Source organism: Echinops telfairi, unplaced genomic scaffold, assembly GCF_000313985.2.
Source record: "Echinops telfairi isolate 266 unplaced genomic scaffold, ASM31398v2 ScPeMD7_41;HRSCAF=154, whole genome shotgun sequence".
NCBI lineage: Eukaryota > Metazoa > Chordata > Mammalia > Afrosoricida > Tenrecidae > Echinops > Echinops telfairi.
In genome coordinates, this window is record NW_022103939.1 from 2,863,601 (window position 1) to 2,875,790 (window position 12,190).

At 36.1% G+C, this 12,190-nt stretch overlaps 1 pseudogene; it reads right to left on the reverse strand.

Annotated features, from left to right (window-relative positions):
• Positions 1-3,729: 3,729 nt before the first annotated feature.
• Positions 3,730-6,591, reverse strand: LOC101658767 (annotated as a pseudogene).
• Between the last annotated feature and the right edge of the window lie 5,599 nt (positions 6,592-12,190).

Below are 12,190 nucleotides of genomic sequence, written 5' to 3' on the forward strand. Positions count from 1 at the left end.
ATAGTGATTGCTTTAGAAGCATTGATTACTAACTGATTTCAAATGAATTGTTTTCTTTTATTAGTTATGAAGTTAAGACAATCCTGATTTTATATAACATAAATGTTTAATCACTTCTTGTTTGCTCTTGATCAATGATTATTAAAGTGTATCACTTTGCATCATAATAGAACATATACTTACATATAGATTAAAATAAAAATAAAAGTGGGTTTCAAATAGATTGTAGGTAAATGGAACTGAAAAATCATGGTATTTTTCCACAAGCTTTTTGGAATCCTCTTATATAACAGAAAATAATTTTCCAACAATGTGAGAATAATGTGAAAGCAATATTTTATTGTTCTTTGTGTAATTGTTTTTGTTGATTGTGGCACAAACATACACAACAAAACATTCTCCAATGCAACAACTTTTACATATATAATTCAGTGTCATTGATTATACTCTATGCTGTAAAACTATTTTTACAAATTATTCCACCAGCATTAACATAAACTCAAGGTCCCCTAAGCAAAAAAACCCTTCCTCCTTAATCCATGGTAACCACAGATGAAGTTTGTTTCCTTCTTCTTCTTCTTTTTCCAAGGAGTTTTCTTAATATAAATTTCACACATCATGCACTTCTACATTAAATCAGTTTTTAAATGATTAGTGTTCCATTCCTCTACTGAATTCATTTGCTTCCCAATTTCCCTCACGTTCCCCATGCCTCCAATTGTCAATTAACCACTGCATCAGTTATTGTCTCCATGCATCCACTCCTTCTGTGTTTCATAAACTGGGAAACCTAACAGAAACAATGAAAAACAAAATGAAACAGGAAGAATGAAACAATAACAACAGTAATACCATAAAGAGTAAGAAAGAAAAGACTAATAATAATATTATAAAAGCCAGAGGAGAAATTTCTGTCATGGAACAAAAGAGAAATACTTAAGCCTAGAGAACATTCAGGTTTGGTCAACAATGAGGTTAACTGATCAAGTATTATATTATAGTATGGTTCAACAGGTTTGGTCAACAATGAGGTTAACTGATCAAGTATTATATTATAGTATGGTTCAATCCATCATAATCAAGTTTACAATAATCTCTGTCTGATAGTAAAGCTCTGCAAATCTCTTTCCTGTGGCTACATAGAATCTGCCAGCTTAATCTGACTAGATACTCTGGAGATGGATTTTGGGTTACCACTGTCCTCCGTAGACTTTTACAAATTGTGTGTTCACAATAAAATCCTTCATCATATTTGGATTTGTTAATGTCATCTTTGGATCACACAGGCAGGTGTACTTCAACATGGTCTTAGTTGCTGCGTCCCTTAGATGGCTGCTTGTTTGTATACAAGTCTTTAAGACCCCAGACATATTCAAATCTATAGCACCGTCAGTGAAAGTAATGTTCTTCAAACCAAAGTATTAATAGTTTCTGACACCACAAATATAAAAATAGTTTACGTTTTAAACATGTTTTATGTGTCAGATCCAATGTTAAATCTTTGGCTTAATTCATGTTTTCTCACAAGTTTTCCTCTAGCTTAGAGATGAGTCAATTATGAATGTTATAGAGCTAATATTGCAAAGTAAAATATCAACTCCCACGCAATAAAAAAAGAAGTACAAGGCCTGATCTACCTCAATTGACCATCCTCTGTTCCCATTTCACTCTCTGTATTAAATATACTGCTCTACCTCACAGGTGAATATGCAAATAAAAGTTTTATAAAACCTGTTTTGCAATTATCATAGTAGTTGCTCTTCATGAAAATCTTGCTATAAGGTAAGTATAAAAAAAACATATTAAATATGATGCCATTCCTGAGCAATGATTTCCTCCATTGACAGAATTCACTTCTTATACTCTCTCAGTATAGTTTGTTTGTTTGTTTGTTTGTGTTTTGCTTTCACTGTTCAAATACTATGTTTTCCTAACCTAGAACCATTGGAATATGGTGGCAAGTGAATTCTTAGCCAAAGTGTTCAAATAATTGAGAAATTATTATAGAAAAATTAGGGAATCAAATAAATAATTTGATATACCTAAATGTGCATCCAGCATTGTCTTTAAAATATATAGAATTACTAGAAATTATATGAAAAATATTTTAGTGGAGTTTGTTTACTTTTATATATGTGGAATTTCAGTACATGTAAGACTATTGCCGGAATTATAATGACTGAAGTTGGGAACGAATGTCGATGAAGGGAAGCATTTAATTCCCAGCCCTCCTGCTCTTACTTTTAAATTCTTGCATAAAAATCCTCCTGATGCAACTCTTTATTATTGATAATTTTACTATATCATCATCATCACCACCATAGCCCCATGTGTGACTCCTATGATCCTTCTGACAATTCATCCCTTTGAGCATTTAGCTCATAGAGGAAAATTTCCTTTTTGAAAAACCAGGTGGTCCTGTCAATCAATCAACAAGCTCAAGAAAATCAACTGATGCGTATTTTTTCTCGACTTATGAAGTAATTGTAACAGACTAATAAATTGGATCGGTAAGCTACAGAGAATAAAAAAAGTAGTAAACAAAAGACCAATGGAGTAAAGTGGCCTAAAATTCATGGCAAGGGTGGGAGTGAAGGAAAGTATCAGAGAGTGAAAGGAAGAGGAGGAGGGAAAGGAGGAGGTAGAAGGAGGAGAGAGAGCAGAAAAAGCAGCAGCAGCAGGCGGAGAGGAGGAGGGAAGAGGTGGAGGACAGGGGAGGAGGAGGAGGAGAAAGGAAAGACAAAGGTGGTAGTAAGGTAAAGGAGAAACAACAAAAGGAGAAAGATGAAAAAAGGGAAATAACTGGTCCAAGAGAGAAATGGGAAACGTTTACGTACTTGGGTATATTACAAGTGGTTCACTTTCATGTTTACAATCATCACACTTACTGGTTGTTCAGCCTTGAGACTCAAATCCCAAATCCTCTGTTCTCACCAATTGAATGCATGAAATGCACAAAAAGAGACACCATTTCCTTTAGCAGATTTTCATTTATTGTTTTGAAGACATCTTCTCATTCGTCAGACTCATACACTTGTGCATATAATTTTTAAAACAAAAGCTGGAGTTCTTTTTCTTTTATGTGTGTGTGTGTGTGTACTTTTTTAATATATTTTTTTTAACAGGGACAACAAATCAGTAAAATTTCCATGGTTACATGGAACTCACCTGGCAGACTGTTTAATCACACAGACAAGTAGAGTGACTAAAGACTTTCCACTGTGTTCTGCTATTTCTACCTTTTATTTATTTTTTTAAATCATTTTATCAGGGGCTCATACAACTCTTATCACAATCCATACACACATCAATTGTGTAAAGCACATTTGTACATTCATTGCCCTCATCATTCTCAAACCATTTGCTCTCCATTTAAGCCTCTGGCATCAGGTCCTCATTTTTCCCCTCCTTCCCCACTCCCCGTTCCTTCATGAACCCTTGATGATTTATAAATTATCATTTTGTCATATCTTGCCCTGTCCCATGTCTCCCTTCACCCACTTTTCTGTTGTCTGTCCCCCAAGGAGGAGGTCACATGTAGATCCTTGTGATCAGTTCCCCCTTTCCAACCCTCTATCCTCCCAGTATTGCCACTCACACCACTGGTCCTGAAGGGATCATCTGCCCTGGATTCCCTGTGTTTCCAGTTCCTATCTGTACCAGTGTACATCCTCTGGTCTAGCCTGATTTGTAAGGCAGAATTGGGGTCATGATAGTGGGGGGTGGAGATTATTTCTGGATAAATATTCTGAGCACTCTTTCACAGATCTAATTAGTCCTGACCCCATGAATGACAGGGTTGAGCATAGGAGGAATCACTACATACCTGACTGGCCAGAAGGATGTGGATGTAACGAGAACCATTTCGGCCAAAACGATGAGTCATAAGAGAGAACAGAGCAGGAGTATAAAAGGCCAACATCACACAGACATGAGAACCACAAGTACAAAGAGACTTGAGCCTGGCCTCTTGGGAGGGAAAAAGAAAAAGCACTCAGAGAATCTGGACATAGGAGAGGGCAATACGATGTCAAATCCCAAGATAGTAATCGTTGCCAGTCCATATATTATGTTGACCCTTATACTGGCACATGCCAGGCGAGCAAGACCCGTGTGTTCACAATAGGGGTAGGAGATGACAAGATGTCCACAGAGGGGCAATCTCAGGATGAGAAATACAAAGGGAAGCACACCAAGGAACGATCACCCAATTAGTGCAAAACCAATGAGAGATACTATCTTGTTCGTTAGCCTTGTGCTGTAGCGAAGAGGGTTACAAATAGCTACATAGCTGTCATACGCCATGGCAACAAGGACTAGTGACTCCATGCCAATAAAGATGTGAATGAAAAACATCTGAGTTAAACAGGCATCAAAAAGTATCCCCTTGAGGCCAAACCAGAGTATATCGAGCATCTTAGGGAGGGTGGCTGTGGACAAGCCCAGGTCAGTAGTGGCCAGCAGAGCCAAGGAGTAGAGCATGGGCTGGTCGAGGCTGTTCTCAGTCTGGATCACAAACAAGACGGTGACGTTTCCAATGAGTGCCGTAATACACAGCACAAAAGGGAAAGCCAACCCAGACATGGATGTCTTCTAGTTCTGGGATTCCAAGCAGGAAGAAGGAAGACGGGTGAAACTGGGTGTCTTTTGGTACAGACCTCTTCTCCAAAATTGCATAGGAACATGTTACAGAACTGCTAACCCAACAGAGAAACACAAAACCGTCACCATCATGTTATAAAATTATCCTAAAAAGGAACAGAGATATTATTTGATCTTATTTATTAAATTAATTTGTTTTTAATTACTTAAAACTTAAAACCACTAACACATTGTTAGTGGTTAGACAGAGGAATTGCCAAAGACAAACATCCAGGGTAAAGATTAGAGCAGTTGTGATATGTTCTAACCCCAATATCTCATGTTTGTGAAATCATTATATATGCCAATTGAGTAGATTCAGAATCATGGTGACCCCATTAGTTTCAAAATAGGATGGTCCTCCATAGTTTCCGGTGGCCGTAAACTTCTTGTAGTGGATCACCAGGCCTTGCTTCCATTGCACTGCCAGCAGAATTTGGACTACCACCTTTCCTATTAGCAGCTGAGCGCCTCAACCATTTGTGCCCCCAGCAATTTTACCCATTCAATAGATCACTCCATATTTGTAATAACTGACTGGTCAAGAAATCGAATAAGAAATATAGCTCATGTAGAAGATTTTGAAAATACCATGCCTTTATAGCGGCTCCTTTCTGTAAGCTATCATTTTCATCCTAATACATATCTACACTCATCTATATTTTTATATATCTGTCAATATACATTTCTTATGAATGTTTCAAATATTTAGATTAAATAATTCTTGATTTTGAAAGTATTATGATAATTTTGATCTCATTAACTTATTTTTACTTTATTTCACAGTATACTGATTTCTCCTTATTATCATAAACCACAGCTCTACCTAAGCCTTAATATCAGAAACTAATCAGATACCAATTGAATCTTGCTGTGCAAATTAAACTTTGTAATAAGTTGTATCCTGAACCATTAATTCTGGATGCACTGAATGTTTCTGGTTTAACATAGATGTCTTCTAATCTTTTGAGAGAGTTGTAAAAATTAGTTATCATATAAGGTATTTGTTTATAAAATTTAATTAAAACATGTATTACAATATTAAATATTCAATTAGTTGGTGATTCTGTGGGAATAATTTCGAAAATGGATGCAGTATCAGTAAGGAATATGAGGTAATGAAAATATGGAAATATTAGTTCATGTATCATCAAAATTAGCTTTAAGATGTCAAGCAACATATTCAAAGCTCTCCAGAGAAGATTCCTTAGAGACAAGGCTACAGTACTGGACTCGATCACCCCCACACAAGACCCCATCTTGCCTTGAGGCTCTTCTTCATCACTGAATTCTTTCAATTCCCGATAGTTGGACTTTTGGTGGAATATATTTTTTTGAAAATAAACAAACATATATAAAATTAAGTTTATAAATTCACCATAACTGAGCCTTGACAAGCAAATGTGGTTAAACAAAAACTATTAAGAATATAAGATAGAAATTGACCTAGAATGTACACTAATGGAATTCAAATCAAATGGAATTCAAAGGACTTCCCACATACATATAAACACAAAAGAATAAAACATTATTGAAATGTATCCTTGATGACAAAGCAAAAAGGGACTTTAGAATCTGAAAAGTACGTTGAACCAAGCAGTATCACTGTAAGTAATCTATTTATTTAGAGACTACCCAAATACATAGTATTGACATGAAATACTTCCCTTATGATACAGCTGTGTGCTCTCTGAAAACCACCAAATGGCTTTACCTTCAGACAGGAATGGGGATTTTTAAGAAGGGCAACTAAAACATTAATAAACAGAAAAAATGAGAACTCAAAGATATAAATTTACTACATAAAAGGAGTGAAGGAAAGTTTATACACATGAGTGAATGTCTTCCATCAATTAAATATTCTTTTATCCTGATCATGTCATCTTTCTGGCTCAAGCTTATAGCCACGTGCTCATGGTAACTAGTGCTACATACCTCCTTTAATCGCATTGTGTGCAAGTGAGAGACACAGAGACTCTTCAATTCAAAAAATGACAAAAGGCATGAATCACACTTAAAGATTAGCCATGTTTAAAAGCACACTCACTGCCATCAAGTAGCTCATGACAGCAGGAGAAAAATACAAACGTGTTCTTTCTGGCATCACCAGAAAGGCCCAAGAAGTCTATGCTTCAGTGCACTGTAGAGCGATAGCGGAAGACATGCTCACAGATGATTGTCTCTCCTTTGGGATTATATTTAAGATGGTAAAAGCACTCTGGGAGTATGTAAAAACATATATATGAGAGAGTGGATGTTTAAGTTCATCGTCTTTAAAAAATAATCCTGCAGGATTTTATTACAGCACTATCAAACAATCTACAAGCAAAATCTAGTGGTACAAGCAATTTAATAATACAATATTTCTTAGTTATGCATATCAGGTACCAGTGGCTCAAATATACTAAGCTACTTATTCAAAGCATTAAATAGGGGATTGTATTAGTCTGGGTACTTTGGAGAAACAAATCCACGGCGACTAACGTATAAGAGAGAGTTTTATGTAAAGAAAAGATGCATCACGAAAACATCCCAACCCAAAGCTGCCCAAGCCCACAAGTCCAACATTAACCCATTAACCCAACACCAGTCCACAAAGTCCTCCACCTCACAAAACAGAGGCAATGATGCCGACTGCAGGAGGAAAGCTGAGTCCATGAACGTGTAAGCATCTCAGCACTGGCAAGGGTATCCACACGGCTGCTCCAGCACCCAGGGCTGCATCGGGATAGATCCATACGGCTTCTCCTTGGGGATGTCTTGGAGAAAGTCAATCTTGCAAGCTGAAGCAGGGAACTGCTAAGGCAGCTGCACCCGATACAACCATCACAAAACAAGAGACCCGAGAACCAGAAAGGCGAGGCTTCACCACCCATTTATCCCTCCACCTTTCAACCAGCCCCACATGTGATTATCGGCCAGGCTGGCACAATTAACTAACTCAGGGATCAATGGAGAAAGTATTGAAGATGTTGGACTACAAGGAACATTTAAGACCAATAATATACACTTAGAATATGATCTATTTAGAGCTACTAAGATGCCCCACAGTTCATGAGAGTGATTATATGATTCTCAGTATTCTAGTGAAAAGTTGGGTAAAGTGAATTCATTTCTTCAAGTATTTCATGATTTACCACTATATTTTGTTTCAGGTGAACTAAATGTGATCGAAGTTCTTGGAACAGATAATCAATGACCTAGAACCAAAACAAAGCAGGAAAGAGTCCTCATTGCTCCAAACTGAGATGGTTAGATCAGTCCTCAACCTGTGTGGTTCTCAACCTGCGTGTTGCGACCCCTTTGGGGTTCAAACGACCCCTTCACAGGGGTAGCCCTATTCATAACATTAGCAAAATTACAGTTATGAGGTAGCAACGAAAATCATTTTATGGTTGGGGATCACCACAACATGAGGAAGTGTATTAAAGGGTAGTGGCATTCGACGACTGGTTCAGATCCTTATGTGCTAAAGTTTGGGTGTCAGAGAGAGAGAAATGAAATGGAAAGTATGGTATTGTGTAGTCTCAGGCATTCTGAGATTACAAGTTAGTTCCTTCCCTAAACTACATTTGCAAGTGGAATTTGTAAATGTTTAGGAAAAGTTGACTATTATTTGTACTAATAGCAGTTAGTCAAATGCTTCTTTCAGTAGAGAGTATATTCTCCGAGGCATACAAAAAAAAATAAAGAAACATTTCCAATTACATTAAAACACCTTTAATGTAATAATACAATAATAAATAGTAGTTGTAGTAACAATAATATTTTAATGGTTTTCCTGAATTTACTGTAGCTTCTAATTATGAACTATTGTATGTATTTCAAATTTTGAATATAATAGGTTTCTCAGGGGTTGGTTTCTAATTTCAGGGAATATGTAAGATTGAAAGTTTATAATCTGGAGACTGGCTATATTGTATGAATGAGTTTAATGAACTTTTTTCATTGTAAAACAGCATTGAATATGTCAAGTGATTGGAAAAAAAAATGTGTACCTGCCAAAAGCATAGAGTAGTAAAAAGGGGCAGGGTTGGAACAATAAAAGGGTTTTTTACTATTGGGCAACAACAGAATCATGAAATTGGCAACAAATAATGTCATCTCATCAAATCAATCTTCATTGAAATATAAAGGATTTTCTTTATAACTTAGGTGTTTAGACAGGAGCTATAAGATGTTATAAATGAAACACTCAAAAACCACTGCCATTGAATTGATTCTGATTCAAAGCAACACGATAGCACAGGCAGAGCTGTCCTGGTGTGTTTCGGAGACTCTAACTCCTTGTGGGTGTAGAGAGCATTGTGCTTCCCCGTGGACCAGTTCGAGATTTCAAACTGCAGATCTGGAGGTGACCGGCCAACAGGTAACTACGATGCCACCAGGGCTAGTGAGGAAGATCTTCCTACTTCTGTAGGCACATATGGGAACTCAGTAATAACAGTTTGCTTCCCTCTGCAAATGGTATAATCACTATAAGTTTTTATTCATCAAAGGAATATTTAGGGAAACTCTAAATCAGTCTATGAAGTGGGGACATAATAAATAATTAATTTAAAACACATTCTCCATCTCCACCAGAAAGTCTAGAGTGGGCAAAAATTATGAAAAAGTCATAAAAAATAAATACAAGTAGAATGAGAGGTAGCTTCACATAGAAATAGAGAAAATATTACATAAAAACCGTGACAATTTTGAAAGGCATGGAGAAATGTAGAATATTAACTATGTAGAATACTGAATATACTATGTAGAATATTGAATATACTATGCAGAATATTGAATATACTATGCAGGATATTGAATATACTATGCAGGATATTGAATATACTATGCAGAATGTTGAATATACTATGCACTTACAGAATAAAGGACAAATCTGTCTTGGAATCAGTGCAAGCAGAATGTTTGCTAGAAGAACAGATGGTGAGACGTCACTTTTTATACTTTATACAAGTTATCAGGAAAGATGATTTCCTGGAGAAGGAGCTTATGCATGATTTTCAAGAGTTTCAGCCAAAAAAAGAGGAAGCCCCTCAACAAGATGGATTGGCAGAGTGGATATAATAATGATCTCAAATATAGCAACACTTTTGAGGCTCACACAGGACCAGGCAGGGTTTCAGTTCATGGTACTCAGGGTCACTGTGAGTCAGAACTTACTCATCAGCTCCTAACACACACACATATTTAACCTACACATACATTAACTTTGGGAAAGCATTTAAAAATTGATGAAACATTAGCTATTTTTTAGACAATTAGCACTTATATGTTAAAGAAATCTTGTCTTATTGATATTTTTCATACCCTACCTTTCAACATCAAAATCTAATAATGACCCTTCCACTCTTAAGAAAAAATAGAATATATATTTTAAGAAAAGTTTTTTGCAATTTAAATTTTGTATGGTGTTCTATATTAGCATACAGTTTCAATGATTTTTGTTTCTTTTTCTCTTCATTATGCTTCAATACTGAGGACCAAAAATGGGTAGAATATAATACCTTTTAAAGATTACAAAAATATATATAGGAACACCATTCCCTTGAGTTGATCACAAAATGTTAAATGCTATTTATCATATCATTTATAATCTTGTCACAGTCTATTTAGCCAATTTGGTTACGTTTCAGTGAAAATTGTCTTCTAGAATAGGTCTCCCCTCTCCCCCAAGGATGGGAGGAAGTTTCATTACTACATTTAGTATGTTGCGAAATTTCATGCAAATGAGGAGTGCCAGAAGTGTGATGATTAAAACATATTTAAACAAAATGATTAAAAGTGATCTGTACAAACTTGCAAGATGCATTACCTATCTTGCATGTCAGGCAATACAGTAGGAGATTGTTTAAGTTTAGGAAATAGTAAATATTTCCAACATCACTAATTGAGTACTTTTTCAAGCATTTGAGAGAGTTACCCAGTCAATATATTAAAAGAGATCCATTGTGGGGCCTAATTTAAAGCAAGGGGACCCAAGAGAATGCTGAAATTATTAAACAATATAAATGCTAGAAAAAGTTTGCCAAAAATAATTTCAGATATTAAAGTAAGGAATTGTTTATGCTGCAGAAAATATTAAATATTTCTGATTTGGGCAATCCCTAGACTATTCAGTGCTTAATCCAAAGATCTGAAGTCTCAAAACCATGGACTTTAAAAGATAAAGAATACAAGGATCCTTCTTAGCAAAACGTTGAGACTTCTAGAGACACAGCTAAATACTTTCAAATGTCTCTATTTGTACTTTAAATTATTCCTGAAGTACTATGCTATCTCTGAGTGTGGGCTGAATCTTGATCCACAGTACCTAAAAAGTGCTCAAATTATTCGCAACTATTTAGTTGATTATTGTATAGCCTTTTACTTGCAATAATAGCCCTGGTAACGTAATGATCATGTGCTCAGCTGGTAACTGACAGGTCAAAGGTTCCAACTCACCCAGAGGCTTCACAGAAAGGTTCTAAAACCAACATGTTTTTCCTTGTATTGATCCGAGGTTTTAGATTTGAGAGCACTCATTTAGGATTTCTTTTACTTTTCAACTTCTTCATTAAATTCATCCTTGTGAAAAATGACAGACATTCCTGGTTTATACTCTTTGATCTTAAAATGATTGAAGAGGAATACGTAGGAATGATCAGTCACATTTTCATATATATATATATTCCTTTATGTCATGAAACTAGTTCCACTCTCTCTAATCTTCTCTGCTTTCTGAAATCTCCATATCATCCCCTGTCTTCTCCTCTGTCTTCCTCATTGTAGACTGGGAGTAGATTTATTAGACTCACCAAACCATGTTCCATAAGCGATGTCGAGCCTGTCTTGATCTCTATGTTTTGACACATATCCAAATGAGGAATGTAGGATTCATCCTTTAGATTTTGCTTCCCAAGAGAAGCATACACATACAACTCCCTGAGGTCTCATCTGTAGAGGACAGCAAGCCCAGGTGTGCGTGTTTCCAAGTCAGACTGAAGTCTGAACTGGATAGGGAAGTGCTCCTGGGGGTCCTAGCCTCACACTGACTATGAAATTATGAAAGGAAGCTGACTATGAAAAATCTATGAGATGCAGCCGATACTATGTGAATAAATTTTAGTTCTTGCCTGTAAAATGTTGTTCTTATTGTGAATTGATATCATTTGAGTTGGCTCTACCATATGGCAACTTTATGTAAAACAGGATGAAATCTTGCCCAAGCCTGTTCATCATCCTAATCATTAGCATGTTTGAGCCTGTTGTTGGAGCTACTGGGTCAATCTTTTATTGATCCTCTATGTTCTTAATCAGTCATGATATTTTTTAATAACAATTAGTCTTTTTTGATGCCGTGGTCAAGGTAAGCAGCTGGAGTGTCACTGGTTTAACTTATAAAATGCATTCTTATAGCATTCTCCAAGAAAGATTTGACCATTCTTCTGTCAACCCACTCTATATGCAGTATTGTTTGCCAACAGCATGATACAAATGATCCCCAAACCACAAGCTCACTGCCATTGAATCAAATGTGAAGCACAGCAACTTTGTAGGACAGAGT